Genomic DNA, 14,528 nt, shown 5'->3' on the forward strand with positions numbered 1-14,528 from the left:
CGGCTAGGCAAACAACGACAGACGCTTCAAAACATCGATGTTGCCTGTTTGTGCCCGATGGGAAGCACAAGCTTACTTCAGGTCTGCCGCTGGCATTTATTTTGTAGCTATTTTACTTTCCGCCTAACGCCCAATGCCACATCGCGCCGCATCGAAATCTTCCGGAACGTGCTCATGCAGCAGCTTCTCCTGTTGCGCACATACATTTCGCGCTGCAAACTAAACGAGCCTTTTTGTATGCCGAGGAACCTTGGTTGAAGGAGGCTGGAGACGATCAAGTCTCACGGGGAAGGAAAAAGCATATTTGCAATTCCAATTTTGCTTTTATGAATTGTGCTTAGCGAACCGGCGAGGCGTGTCTTTTCAGCAGTGTATGGAAGCGTTCGATGATAGCCAAGGGCACCATACCCATTCCAGTAGCAAAAGGCGAGAGAGCACATCTTACATCTTCTTACACCCCGAGAGCAATCTTCCGGTGTCTGTGTGAGTTCGTGTGAGGGAAATGGAACAAGAAAACGATAGGCAAAAGGTCGTTAATGAAAGCGAGTGATCACAATTGATTGATGACTCCACGCTGGCACATTCCAGCAGTGTCGGGGGTTCAAGAGCTCGGCTGGAGGCACCAACATACGGCAAACGCTTCACTTGATCCTGTACGCATTACACAATGTCGATTTCCCTGGAGAAATATCGAGTAATTTATTTTAATCTGCATGCCGATCCACGTTCGGGCTTCAACTGGGACAGGAAGTCGGTTGTTCACGAGTTGGTGGCAACGAGTGCTGTATTATCCAAATGCAAATCATCCCCAAGGGATGTGTGGCTTATTGCACGTCGACCGGTTCCATTTTTCGGTTTATGATTCTATTCAGTGTCAATGATGAGGTAGATTCTGGAAGCATTGGAGTCAGGGGCAGATTTGTAAAGAGAAAATATTTTCCACACTTCATATTTTATGCTAACGATTATTTATACTTTAAAAATTTGTTATTAAAACGTAAATTGCGCTAACGGTAGCTTTAAGTTAACCAAATACACACTAAAGCACAATTTAAACTGCATCAGACAGCTCGCCGTCCTCTCAGTTTGTCCCCAACTTTCTCTCCATATCGAACCGTTCAGTTGCAATCAATGGACGATTGTATTTTTAACATTTCATCCTGCGGTTTGCGCTTTACCCTTGTCACCGCACTTTTCGGAGAAGAAAATACACACATGAATACATACACAGACAAACAGTCGAATAAATAAAAGTTCACCCTCGATACGAAATGGTACTGAATGGGAAAAATTTGGACCGCCGTGTGAAAACTCGAACCGATTTTGTCACTTGCACTTTACCTACTCGGGGCCAGGCCAGGGTTCAAGCTGGGTGTGTGGGAACTTTTGGCATGGTTTTCGATGTGTGGAAATTGGATGAAAAGCGAAAGACACAAAATGAAGCCAACTCGAAATGTGCTTTAAATGTGCTGACGATCGCATGAAAAAAAAAAGGGAAACTCCACCCGAACCCCGATGGAAATCGGAAAATTGACCTTAATCCGTAAACGGGAACCGCGGAGCCACAAAGTCTCGCTGCTGAGCGCGTAGGAACAGCACGGATAGGATTTATCACGGTGCAGTGAAATGTTAACATGACGCGCTTGCCATTCGGAAACACCAATCGCTAATCGAATAAAGTTCGATAAGTGTAAGAAGAATGAACCCTGTTTGTGTGTATTTGTTAAATCACCACAAACGGGCACATTTGTGTTCATTTGAGCTGAAGTTTGCTGCATTTCTGGTAGCCGGATTCTTCGTGGGCGATAAAAACGGAAATGCAATTATCTTTCCACATGGTGATCGAGGAGAATTCGTTTCATCCACTGGGTTGGTAGAAAAATGTTCGATGGCTTTTGAATTGTAAAAAGATAAAATTATCGTTGTTTATCTTGTCCCAACAGCACGTAATTGATCTGGTGCGATGAATCGGTTCGTTAAGCTATGTTTAGCGTCCGGTTGGAAATAATTTTTCTTTACAAAAACGAATTTGAGACATTTTTCCAGGTAGCTTTATTTTGGGTTTAATGGAAGATCGAATCTCATCTGGACGGTTCAACTATTGCAAGGTTTGAGCGTGTGTCAAATATTTGGATCAGAACCACATTACGAGTGACCGATCTGTGATACGAGTACCTTGATCAATTTTATAGCCCTAAGAATTGAGTAACATCCATTCATTACGTCCTCCAATCTATATCCCACGCATGCCACAAAGAACAACAATCATCTCCAAAATATAAATATTAGCTACCCTGCTCTACCGCTCTAATGTGCCATGAATTGAAGAATCAAGGAAAATGGACAGTTGTACATCCTTAGCAGTCTGGGTGTGCCATAAACCCAGCAGCCCGACACGCGTTGCAGTAACATTGCAAGCCCTCGAAATCATTCCTGTCACGTCCGCGACCCGCATACATTATTCATCCATTCCCAAAAGTAAAAGTAAAAATCCCACTGACCCGCGGAACAGTAGGGCGAGATTAAAGCTGCTCAGGCCTCGCTTCTCTCACGCTATTTATCAGATGGTAGGTGGAGGGTTGGGTTGTTTATAATTTTGCCTCCCATCAATGTCACGGCCAGAGTGACAATGGCATTTCTGGTCGGCATTCGAAAAGCCCTCAAGCTCCCACCGACTTGAGGTCCGTTGTCAGAAGAGATTTCCTCCGACTCAGACACAGGAAAATTGAAGTGTCATTTTTCTCCATTTTCACCACTCATTATTGTGGCGTTACTTTTTGTGACGTTGGGGGCTTCGGCCTTGCTGTACTTTTCTTGATCGCTTGTTCTGTTTCGGTTGCGAAAACCTTCCGAGAACATTTTTCAGTCTCAAAAGATTTGCCGCAATGTCCTCAGAACGGTGGAAAATATTCCAATACTGTGAGTTTAGGGAGGACAAAAAACGGCTACAAAACAATGACGTGGCACATAATCGGTGGCAATTTGTCATGAGACGACCGCTATTCGAAATCATCGGAGCGGCTTTTGGAGAGGATTTGCTCTAACGAGTGATTTCATATTATCAACAGATCGAGCTGAAAAAGATCTTGGTGACACCTTAAAGATTTCGGATTTCCTTGAATCTGGTGGACTTTGGAAGAGATAAACAAAGATTCAATGACTATCTCTGTAAGTCAGCAATCGTTTCTTTAATTTTTTTCTTGGATGCAACGACAATGGCGTCTCGTTATTCGAGTTCAAATATTCGTTTAATTCATTGTCTTCAAAGTGAATTCTCATCTTCCTCAAAGGTTTTAATGATTCAACGGGTCACCGAGGGTCCCATAAAGATCCGTACCTTGGCTAGATATCCTAGCTCCTGAACCTCAGGTCAGATCGAGATCAGTTGTTTTTACTGGTGATTAACATGCCATTCGTTTATGGAAAGGGTTTTTGTGTGAGCATATAAATCCTGGCTCGTTCGTTCGGGACACTAAACCAAACCACCTGAACGCAGGTGGGTCCTCGGCTTCCCCAAGGACATCTAAGCTCCAACGCTCTGCCTGTAGCGTCGTGCTGGGTTTTTGCATAGGATTGAAGACTATCCACTACCCACATGGAGCCGAAACCCTAAACTCTCGTTGAAGACATCTCTATTCCCGTCTGTCCCTATCACTGCAACCGTTACAACGTGTGTCATGGTATTAGTAGTATGACACAGAGGTTGCCACTAGATCCTCTCCGTCCTCTCGGTGGAACTATTTCCAGTTTTCCGGCAAACGATGAATTGAAAGTGTCCAACGGGGAATCATATTTCAAGCGCTCCAACCGGGCAGATAATAATTTAAAATATTACATGCACCATTACCGCACAGTGCGAAGAAAACGGGGTGGTGGAGGAGGGTGGACGTGGAGAAGAGGAGGACGGTTGACGATGGCGGCACATTTCTTCCCAGTATCCTCATCGGAAGCAGCAAAGCTCTGCACTAAAAAGAATTACAAATTGCTGCTTGAAAAACTACTCGCCATCGTTTATTACGCTGTGAACGGAAGCAAAACTGGGGAGGAAAATGTTTTTCCCACGCTTTCCCGGTGTGTGTGTGTGGCGGTTTTATGTGGGTGAATGTTTTTCTGTAAAAAACGAAATTGCAAATATTTCCCTCCGCTTTTTTCATTCTGGTTGCTCCATTGTTATGAAACGTTTTATTATGTTTTGTGGTGAATGCAACGTTTGAAGCAGGTGATTTTCTTGTCCTTGGTATTGGTGTGCATTCTGAGGTTTAGAAAATTGTATAAATCATGTAATAAGTTTTCATGCACTACATTTGCTCTTTACCTCCTGAACATGGCAGACAAGTCAAACCTTCAGCACAAACCGATCAAATTAAAGCGAAAAGACTCTTCTAATCATCTGCTGCTGCTTCATAAACGATAGACAGCTTCAAGGAACCTCTGGATCCAGTCATAAACTCAATGCGTTTGCTTCAGTTACAGGACACTTGTTTGTTATGAAACCGGCATTATCCTCGTCCCCGGAGGAGAAGGTATTGATTGAAGCGAAAGCATGATTAATGATGATCCAACGTGAGCTGACAAGCTGATGGAGCATATTTGACGGGAATGTACCCAGGGGCTAGTAATTGTAACAGTTAACTGATGGAGTAGAATGGTTAAAGCTGCACCGCGTGTTAGCTGTTACAACATTTATTATCAATCTGGATGGAACATAACTGGGTCATCTATCATAATTGTGTGTTATTCTTTTCTTTTCAGCCTATGGAGGTATACCTGATGACTTCATATATCGATCGCTCTCTCTTATTATGAATGGCATTACGAATCCTTAATTATACGTTCAATCGCATGGGAATTGCTTTAAGATTCAATTAAGCCATACCCATTTGTCATCAACCGAGTGAATGTAGAATCCAAATGCCTTTTATCTCACATCCTCTAGATGCCAACGATAAGTCCAAACGCTCTCCGCTGTTTATCGGCAAACATTGTGCTACTGATGACGATGGAACACGATTGTTGTGAGATGTATCATTTGATATTTGCCGATTGAACGCACAATCCACATCGCCATCTTAATGACATTTTATCACATGCAAACAGAGCCACATACCAACTCATTCACACACGCGCTGTAGGTTGTATTGCATCGATCAAAGGACAACTCGCCTGTAAGCACTCGAACCTCGGCAGTGTGTTCCTCCTGCACACAGCAAAGGTCCTTGTACGTTGTCTGCTGTGAAGTGTCACTTAACCGCAGCAAACGAGCCTGTCGCTGTCAAGTTAATAACTAGCAAATCCACTTTGGCTCCGACAGAATCCGTCCTGATTATCACAGCGTTGCGGAGGCCCAACCCGTAGAGACGAGCGAGGGCAAATCCCAACAGTCATAAGCTATCACTTCATCACTCCCACGGTCGGCGTTACTTTCGAAACGGTGTTAAACGTGTCGCTCGTCCATCCCGTGCAGCCATGTTCATGCTCAAAGGCAGCGTTTGATTGATCGTTTTTGTTGGCAACCCTTAGGCCTGTTCCAGCGCCAGCAGACACCGCTTTAATCGACGGGGGTTGGCTGTGAGAAAATATTTTGGCAGGCGAGGGCGTGCAGCTCGTTGGCATTGCGTCATATTTCGATCGACCCACGGGAATGCAGTCTTCACCACGCTTCACCACTGTGGAATGTTTGGCGCTTGGTTTGGATTTCTCTTTTCATGAAAAGCAGGCTTCGTTTTTGCTTTTGCAACTTGATACGTGACATACGATAACGAGCCAGATACGAGCCAATGATGGGAAGTTCGTGACAATTATGTGACCTTTGATATCTTCAAATGCATGTTGGATGACGTGGTTAAGCTGTATTAATGTATTACTTTTATGTGGCAGTGTTGTGCTTATGGAGAGACTTTAAATATCAAATAGATTCTTGATTTCCTTTCAAGCCATCAAAGAAATCCTGACTTTTCTTCTGGGGCATTTAAACCGTTTCACGTGACGCGATATTTCCCGCATTAATCCGCAATGGTATTATATCCGGATATCTTCAACACCGGTAGTCGTTCTTGGTGGATTACAAGCACGATTAAAGTACTCTAAAACTGTTACAGAACCCATTACACCCGTAGCGCTAAATAGCTTTCCAGAACAGTATACAGCAACGCAAACACACGTTTTTCACCAGACAAGTCACGTTTGTTGATCGCTGCTACAAAGCAAATACTAACACTTGATGTAATTGCTGCGACAGTCGAGAGATTGAGGTTCTGTTTTCCAGCCAGCTTTTTCCCACTGCTCGAGCCCGTTATCTTGCGATTTACGCAATGGCATTAAATTGTATGAATATTGCTTAAAGGCGATTAATGGTTGAATGCTTATCTTTGGGCCCAGCACGGTAATTTTCAATAAAACGGATTTAATATAACGTTATGGCTTCTTAAGGTGGTGGAAATGGAATGCTGTTTAAAAAAGGGAGATTAAATGTTAGTATCTTTGGATTGTTAAGTTACACAACTGATGACAGTTTAAATAAAAGTATAAATATATTTTATATACTATATATATAAATTATAAAATATAATAAAGAATTTTGAATAAATTTTCCTGCCCTCAAACGGCTAAAAGCCTGAAACAATCTGATAAGTTTCATCCCGCGCTCCACATTCCACACAAAGTGTCTATTAGCGTAGATTGAACGTAAAGTAAACTTTCCAGCCATACAGTCGACTGATTACGTGTAAAAGCATGCAGACGCTTTCACTCGCCTACACAGCACGTTCCAGCCTACCAGTTGCAAAGTCGCACAAAACACCGCTCGTGCTAGACGTCGCTTAAAGAAAGCACCTCAAAGGAAGCAGACTGCAACCCGACGAAGAGTTGTTAATGAAACTTCCCGAGTATGTCGCAATGATGTGAGTGCACGAGTGGCGAGAAGTAGCTTGTTCGTTCGTTCGTTCGTTCCCACCGTTGGACAAGCGAACGGGGTTGTCTGCGTCGTATGAAAAACCCGGAGATGCCCAGGCCTCTATGAACCCTTAAGAGTGCTCGTTCAGCATCAATTGTTGCATGCCCGGACGCGGGGTTTACTTGTTTATCGACGGTGTTTCCATTTCGTCGGAAACCAGTGTACATCGCTTAAGAACACGTTTGTGTTAGTTTATTACATGCCGTGACCCGTACAACCTGGCTTGCGTTCGTTTCACTGGAAAATTGCATGTCTTACGGAGTTGCCTGAGCTGTTGGGCAAGACTTCCATCTTTCTTGTAGCCTTGGTCGGATGATGAAAGCCTTTAAGACAGTACCAACAGCAAGCAAAGGATGGGCTTATCGCTTCTACCACCGCGAGATGTACTACTTCTTTTGAGGCAACAGCATCACGGCACATTTATGTGCAATTGAAAATTATATCAGTTTGACGTGAGTTTCATCTCGGATTTGTTGCAAAGTTGATTTATTACCTTCTCAATGTTGTCTTTAATGCACCGGTTTTTCTTATGAAGGCACATATTTTTAAACCTTTCGGATCAGCTATAAGCTTACCGAAGCAACGAAGCAGCTCTTACAGAAGGAAGTTGGGAAAATGAAACCTCACAAAATATGCATGAATGTAGGTAAACAAGCCGAGCGCTATGCTCTTATGGATTAAAAATTCTATTACGATCAACAAAGGTACACCACATGCAATCATAAGCTCTTAGAGTCTCTACTCCACCTTGCTGAAGTGGCAATCTCGCTACGGTGCACATTTGTGCAAAAACGTCGAGCGAGCGAGCTTCAAAGTTCGTTGAATCAAAAGTCGGTGATGTTAAAATGTTAATGGTATGTTATGGCTTGTTTTTTTTCTGTGTTTCGTCTTACCTACAAAGGCCACCTGTGCCAGAATATGAAGAGAATATTTAGTTTCATTTTTTGCCGTAGCACGAATTTAAAATATACACACAGTGCTGCAACCTTAATGGAAATGTACGATGTTTTCTGTTTGCCTTCGGTACACTTCACTAACAAATGTGTGTGTGTGCACGTGTTTGTGTGTGTGTGTGTGTGTGTGTGTGTGTGTGTGTGTGTGTGTGTGTGTGTGTGTGTGTGTGTGTGTTTATACAGAACAAAGAGAAAACTCACCTGCAATGTCTTGATAAATGTGCAGAAATGGGTCCACAACTACCAATGTTTAATAACCATGACCATTGGGAAATCGAGCATCATCTTGCGCGGGAAAGTGTTGATAATGTGGGACCTGTCTTATCAGAATTCGCATCGAACGCTCGTTAATAGCAGTGTTGGCTACATATTTTCCACTCGGGATCAATAAAGCTGTACGCCCGACGTGATGTGTACGGAGACGCTTATATGTTGAAAGGCATCAACGGTGATTCCGACCATCATTAAATCCGACAACGTTTCGACCATAATGGTGACGCGCTGGTGGAAGATTAATATCAAAAGCTGTTGACAAAACGCATAAAGGGAGAAATAAAAATCCAATTACCAGCCGCTAAAGCGATTAACGCTGAGTGGGTCGACAAAACGGGCTGCTAAATTGTTGCACCGCACGGTCGTTAAGCTATCGTGATTTAAATGGTAACTCAGCTGGTGCTTCGGTCGGTAGTGGCAAGTGGCTTTGGGGGACGTTGTTTTGAGTTTATTGTTTCATGTAAATTGACTTTATATGCAAGGTAATAATAGATGGATGATCGGAAACGGAGGTTTTAAGGTAAGTGTTTAGCACACTCGCTAGAGTCTGCTGTTTTCTGGGTAGAAGCTGGCCAAATTTAGCAATCGTTTCCATGTAGTGCATGTGTATTTAAAATATTTCACAACATCCATTTAAGATTGCATGATGAGAATGATTATTTATCTCGAGTTTATACGACCCAAACTTTAAAGCTCCACATGCGACATAGAACCGCTTAACACTGTGTCGTATAAAATGGCTTACAGAAACCCTTTAAACCACACAAAACATCTAACTGCTGCGCTAAAGGAGAAGAAAAAAAACACGCCTCCTAACGACAGATTTATGTCTTCCGGGCTTTCGGAACTATCTTCTGCAAACCGTAAAAGCTTACCGTTTTATGCTTACGATAGCATAAACACGAGGCAATTTTACTCCGCGCGTTTTTGTGTGTATGTGTGTGTATTTCGCGAAAACGTTATAAATCTTCGAATGTAGCTTCCGGTTCCTTGGTGTAGCTAATGTGCAGCATCGTGTCAGTGATGGGTGGTGGTTTCGCTGAGTTATTTAGAATGGCGAGAGCAAAAGAGAGGTTATTTATTTGGATTTTTCTCGTGTTAGAGGAACACTTTTCATTTCAATCATATTCTGTATTGAAAAGCAACTGTGTAGAGGGTTTAAATGATAACGAATCAAATGGAGAAAAAAAGAACCAAATCAAACAAGTTCTATTACAGCTTTCTCAGGCCGTTTGTTTAGAATTGTCAGTCTACATTCGTTTGTAGTGCTCCCAACAGTGGAAGCTTTAGTGATTGAAGTCGGAAAACCAATCATTGTCTTTCTCATTTTCCTTTTAATTTGTTTGATGCACAATCACAACAAGCTACTGTGCTGAGGCAAGCTTGTTCTTTGATGCATTTTATCCATGATGGAGTGCCACACTAGCAGAACGTCTCGGTTGGTATTGTTTTGGGGATCAATGAGAAATTCCAACAACGATTCAATTGCCATTAATCAGTTTTGTTCGAACAGTACCAGCAAGACGCAGCAAGTTCTCGCTTTGAGAAGAAATTATTTAATGATGTTCGAAAGGAGAGCAGAGTTCGCTCGATTTTTAGCCGTAGTTGAAGTGCATTCGACAGAGAAGCAATTGCCCGGTAGCATTGTACAACGTACTTCATAGTAAATTAATTAATTTCTTCGAAGAGAAACAGTTGAGATGACCTAGAATCGATATCGAACTAGGTTTTTCTCGGAAGGTTGTCTATATTTTTGGGAACTATTTGAGCTTCGTGGAACCTTTTCTGATGCTGAAATTAAAATTTATTTTATGGTAAGATATTATTTACTACTTGAAAAGCGTTTTTTAAGTCCTTCCAGCCAGTGAAAAAGAGCCTGATTTTAATATCAATTTAAATCAGCATCTTGTGTCATTTACGGTGAGCTGCTCCAATACTTCCAACATGAACATGATCCATTTGAACTCTTTGTTGTGTCATAAAGTATATTTTAATGAAATTCAACTTGTCGCACAGTGCATGTCTGGTGAGCGCGCGCACACGGACGTGCTGTAATAAAACAAATGATTTCGCATACGAGCTTCGTAATGCTTTTTGACTGCTCTTTCCACCATTTGTTTTTGCAGACATCGGTGTCACCGTTGCAGTTGATGTATTTGTTTCGGTTTACCGGATTGCGCTGTTTTATTTTGGCCGTCGGTGCCATGTCGTTAAAGTGATGGAATGGTTGGTTTTATCCTTCACCGGAGAGCACTGTTATGAGTGTTGATATGCGACTCCGAAGGATTGAAATTGACTTTAACTGCTGGAGTGGAACAAATACATATGGAAAACTGCTGCCACCCGTGGAGAGAGAGCAGTGGGCGAGGATACGAAAAATGCCACGTTCTCGTAGCTGAGCTGTCGCTTTCATTTGTACCGTGTGCATTTCACACGTTTCGGGGGGCTCCGTGAAACCGTGTTTTGATGAAGGTATGGTTTTTGTCAAGATTTTTGCCCGTGCCTTTGGAATTGTGCATGATGAAAAATGTTTCCGGTTTTAGTTTGTTTTTATTTGGCTTTTATTTAATTTATTGCCGTCCAACTCGTTGTCGTTGGCCAACGGGGAGGGCGGATAAACAATGATCTGGTTTGCATGGAAATAAGTAATACATTTGTTCCGCGCTTGTAGTATTGGCTGACGTGGAACGATCGATACGAACAAGCAAGCATGCGAAAGATAATTTTTAAGAAAATTTTTGAATGGGTTTTTTTCTTTCCCAGTGTTGTTAAATTTGAAAAAGATTTTTATTTGTGTTGTGTTTTTTATTCGTGAAGGACATTGCTGAATTTTATTTATAAATGTAGTCAAAATCTAAACATCTAGCTATCTAATTGAGACGCATGGTGTTTCAAGAATGTTGGCAGGATCACCACAGCTGAGCTCACAGCATTCCATTCCAGCAGCTGAATAAAAGTGAAACAAGAAGGAGATCTTGTTAACTATGCAAAAGTTAGGCTCCCTGTTGACTGGCTTTATGCCATCGTAAATTAAACTAGCTCACCAAGCGGCTAAAAGATTAACATCGTAATCCAAGGCACATATTAATTGCCATAAAATATGGTTTCCAAGATCTGTTGAGTAAATGGTCCTGATAACTGCAGCTATAAAGCTATACCACCGACTATATGCTGAAGGTTCCTTAATCCCATTTGCTATCTCATTTCAATTCTAACCAATTTTCATGACTTCCGCGGTAAGTTTGTGGTTGAGAAGTTATAGTTTCCCGTATGAGTCTGTTAGAGCAGACCTGCCTTTATGGTCGAAAATTCGTTCGGTACGCATGTGGGTTAGAACTGCAAACACATAAAGTAAGCAAAGTAACGACTGAATTAAAATCCTGAAAGGAGTATCACATGGTTTTCACCAAAAGTCTCTGTAATTTGCAGGAAAATTGAGTCAGCTTTAAGTTGTTGCGTATCTAAGTGAGATGAGCATTGTTTTACTCAAATAATACCGAAGACGGTAGTTTGTAAAACTTTTGTTGCTGCTTTGCTTTGGTATAATAATGTCATGCCTACAATAAAATTTATGATTCCCTCATTACGGTCCAAAATTGGATGTGAAAAATTAATGATTTGACAGATGCACGTGAGATGTACAAATTTTTAGCCAGAAAAGGAAACACAACGAGCAGTAACAACCAGGAATGATTCAAGAATATCGGTAACAAAAAGCGGTACTCCAATCGACCTTCAAGAGTCATCCTTTTTGTCTTGACGTAATGTTTTATCTTACTCCAAAATGCATTGAAAGAAGAGTCTGTTGGTTGCTCTTTTTTTTGGCAAATTTACAGCCACAGGAAAGTTTCCATCCAAACTCGCAAGAAACCCGGAGATCGTGTCCTTCCGCTTGGACTCCCACCGACGGAGCATTGTGAAATATCATCATCCCACAACGACAGCATGACAAATGAACGGCAATTAGGAAGTTTTTGTTATCTGGAATTATTCGCTCGCAGCTTTCGTTGACTGCTTTCGACCTATGATGCTAGATCTGTGCATGGAAATTAAGATTATTTTATGGGGAAAAGATTCAGTAGAAATATATGAATTGAACGTTATTAGAGGCAGGACTAATTCAGTTCACTATTTACCAGAAATATTGAGAGACGTTTTTTGCCAGGCCATGACAGAAACATTCGATAAGTTGTTGCGCATCGTGTGGTCAACAGATGGCGCCAGTTGGTTTTGCAGCTTGTTACGCCAAAATTTATAGACTACAACACCGCAACGAATGTCACACGTTTTCCCAGGTTATGTTGGTGTGAGCGCGTTTACATAATGAGATAATTTAATTAGCAACATTTGGTCTACCGATGATGAACCGTTGCTTGGTTTCACTACTACTGATCGTCGATATCGAATCATCCAAGCGCGCGTGAAATATATCGTTACCGTTCAACATAATAAATCCGCGGTCAAAAGTGTTTTGGTTGCAGGCGCCATCCATTTTTCATCGTAGCGTCGAATGCGTCGGTATACGGGAGATCGAAAGATGAGATGAAGTTTTTAATTTTGCCAGCAGTTTTAAGCGTAAATCAATTAAAAAAAATTATGTGCGTGAATAGAACAAAAAGATCGATTTTTATCATTTATTGTCTATTTATTCTAAAATTGTTTAGGTATTTTCTCCAATTTTAAAAACGGGTGTACTAAAAGCGGCTTCTGCCACCATCAAAATCCACTACAATAAACTAATTTAGTAATGCTCGTACAAAGGCACATAAAGAAGGCAAATGAACATAGAAAATAACCACAAATTATGGTACAGTTGTTGACTGCCGATCAGTACGCGCGGTAGTATATTTTTTACGGCTTTCAATTTGGATTGGACCATTCGGGAAAAACTGATTGCTCCCCTGAAAACTGAAAGCGGCGTTACGAGTTTTGTGCAAAAAAAGTTTCATTTCAACCGGAATGATAGGTTAGATACATTTGTTTTGATAATAAAAGTTACATTGTTATCTATTTGGCAGGAAATGCACGATTCTCTGGACGCGAAATACAAGTTCTGCCCTAGCGCATGTTTACAATGCTCCTTTTTTCATTTGGTGAATGCTTTATTGCTTATCATCCCGGTTGCGTGTTTCAATGCATTAAACTGCATAAACATTTATTTGTTGGTGCGTCAAAAACAAGGATACGTTACGTAGGGAGATGCCACCACGTATAAGCTTGTCATCTATGCACAATCTAGATGCATTGCATTTGAATATCTGGTCATGTATAACATGCACCAAGGAAATCGATGCAGACGATAGCTGTTAACACTCGCTTAAAGATGCAATCCATCGCCAGGTGCAAGATGTCATCCGCTTACATCCGACTAAACAGCGAGATGAAATATTTCCCGTCGTTACATCAAATGTAAATATTATTTTATGACCTAGGGGAATCAATTTGTTTCATGCGCATGAGAAGGATACGACTAGGGATGAAGCTCAGTAGGAAAGGGAAGGATCTTGTCCTTCAAAGGCAAAGAAGCGGATGAAGGAGTGATATTGGTTGAAGCGCAGAGGTTTTACTGGAATCAACGCAAGACGCGATAGAGCCAATATAGAATCGGTTTCGCATTTCTTCAATCCTATTCCGTTGCTGGCTCGAGAAAGAGAGAAGAGATTTGTAAAAGAACGAAAGAGATGTGATGCTTTCTCCTCAGACATCAATCGTGCTGAAGACTTCGCCATGTTTGCACTTCAATTGGCATATCTGTTGAATTTTTATCACAAATTCACAGCGGAGCAGTTGGCTTGAATAATATTTGTTCTCTTTTGAGATTCCACGAAGGGGTTTCTGCTTAACTTATTTGCACCTTGCGTTCCTTCTTTCTTCCTCTGTTCTTCCAGTATGTGATCCTTGAAAGTGGTCTAAAAGATGAAAACGAAAAAAATATTGAATGTCACCTCTTTGAGAGCGTTACTGTGTAAATAAGAGCCCTAGACAGAATACCTAGACGGATCCAAATAAAGCCATTGAAGGTAAATGAGCCATGTCATCATTATCGTCACCAGTGGTGCTAGGTGTATCAGCTTCACTGGAGGCTCATTCTTCAGTACAAATTATCCACGACCGTGATACTAGGACATTAAACGATTTACCCGTGTTTGAGCCAGAAAATGGGCCCATTAGCATTTCACACTCAACGGATCAATTATACGAAGTTTCTCTTTGATGTGTCCCATAACAGAGAGTAACACTCTGTACAACGGAATGCACATTTTATACCATTTTCCCAAAGCTCGAACAAACGTGTTTCTTCTGCAGTATGTATTGAAATTGATTTCTGAATGGTTGGTGGCAGGCCTATT

At 41.5% G+C, this 14,528-nt stretch overlaps 1 protein-coding gene across 1 annotated transcript in view; it reads right to left on the reverse strand.

The window, feature by feature from the left end:
• Positions 1–14,528, reverse strand: part of LOC118514144 — a 182,098-nt gene that overhangs the window by 48,971 nt on the left and 118,599 nt on the right. The gene's annotated exons all lie outside the window — the stretch shown is intronic.

Source organism: Anopheles stephensi, chromosome 3 (assembly GCF_013141755.1).
Source record: "Anopheles stephensi strain Indian chromosome 3, UCI_ANSTEP_V1.0, whole genome shotgun sequence".
NCBI classification, from domain to species: domain Eukaryota; kingdom Metazoa; phylum Arthropoda; class Insecta; order Diptera; family Culicidae; genus Anopheles; species Anopheles stephensi.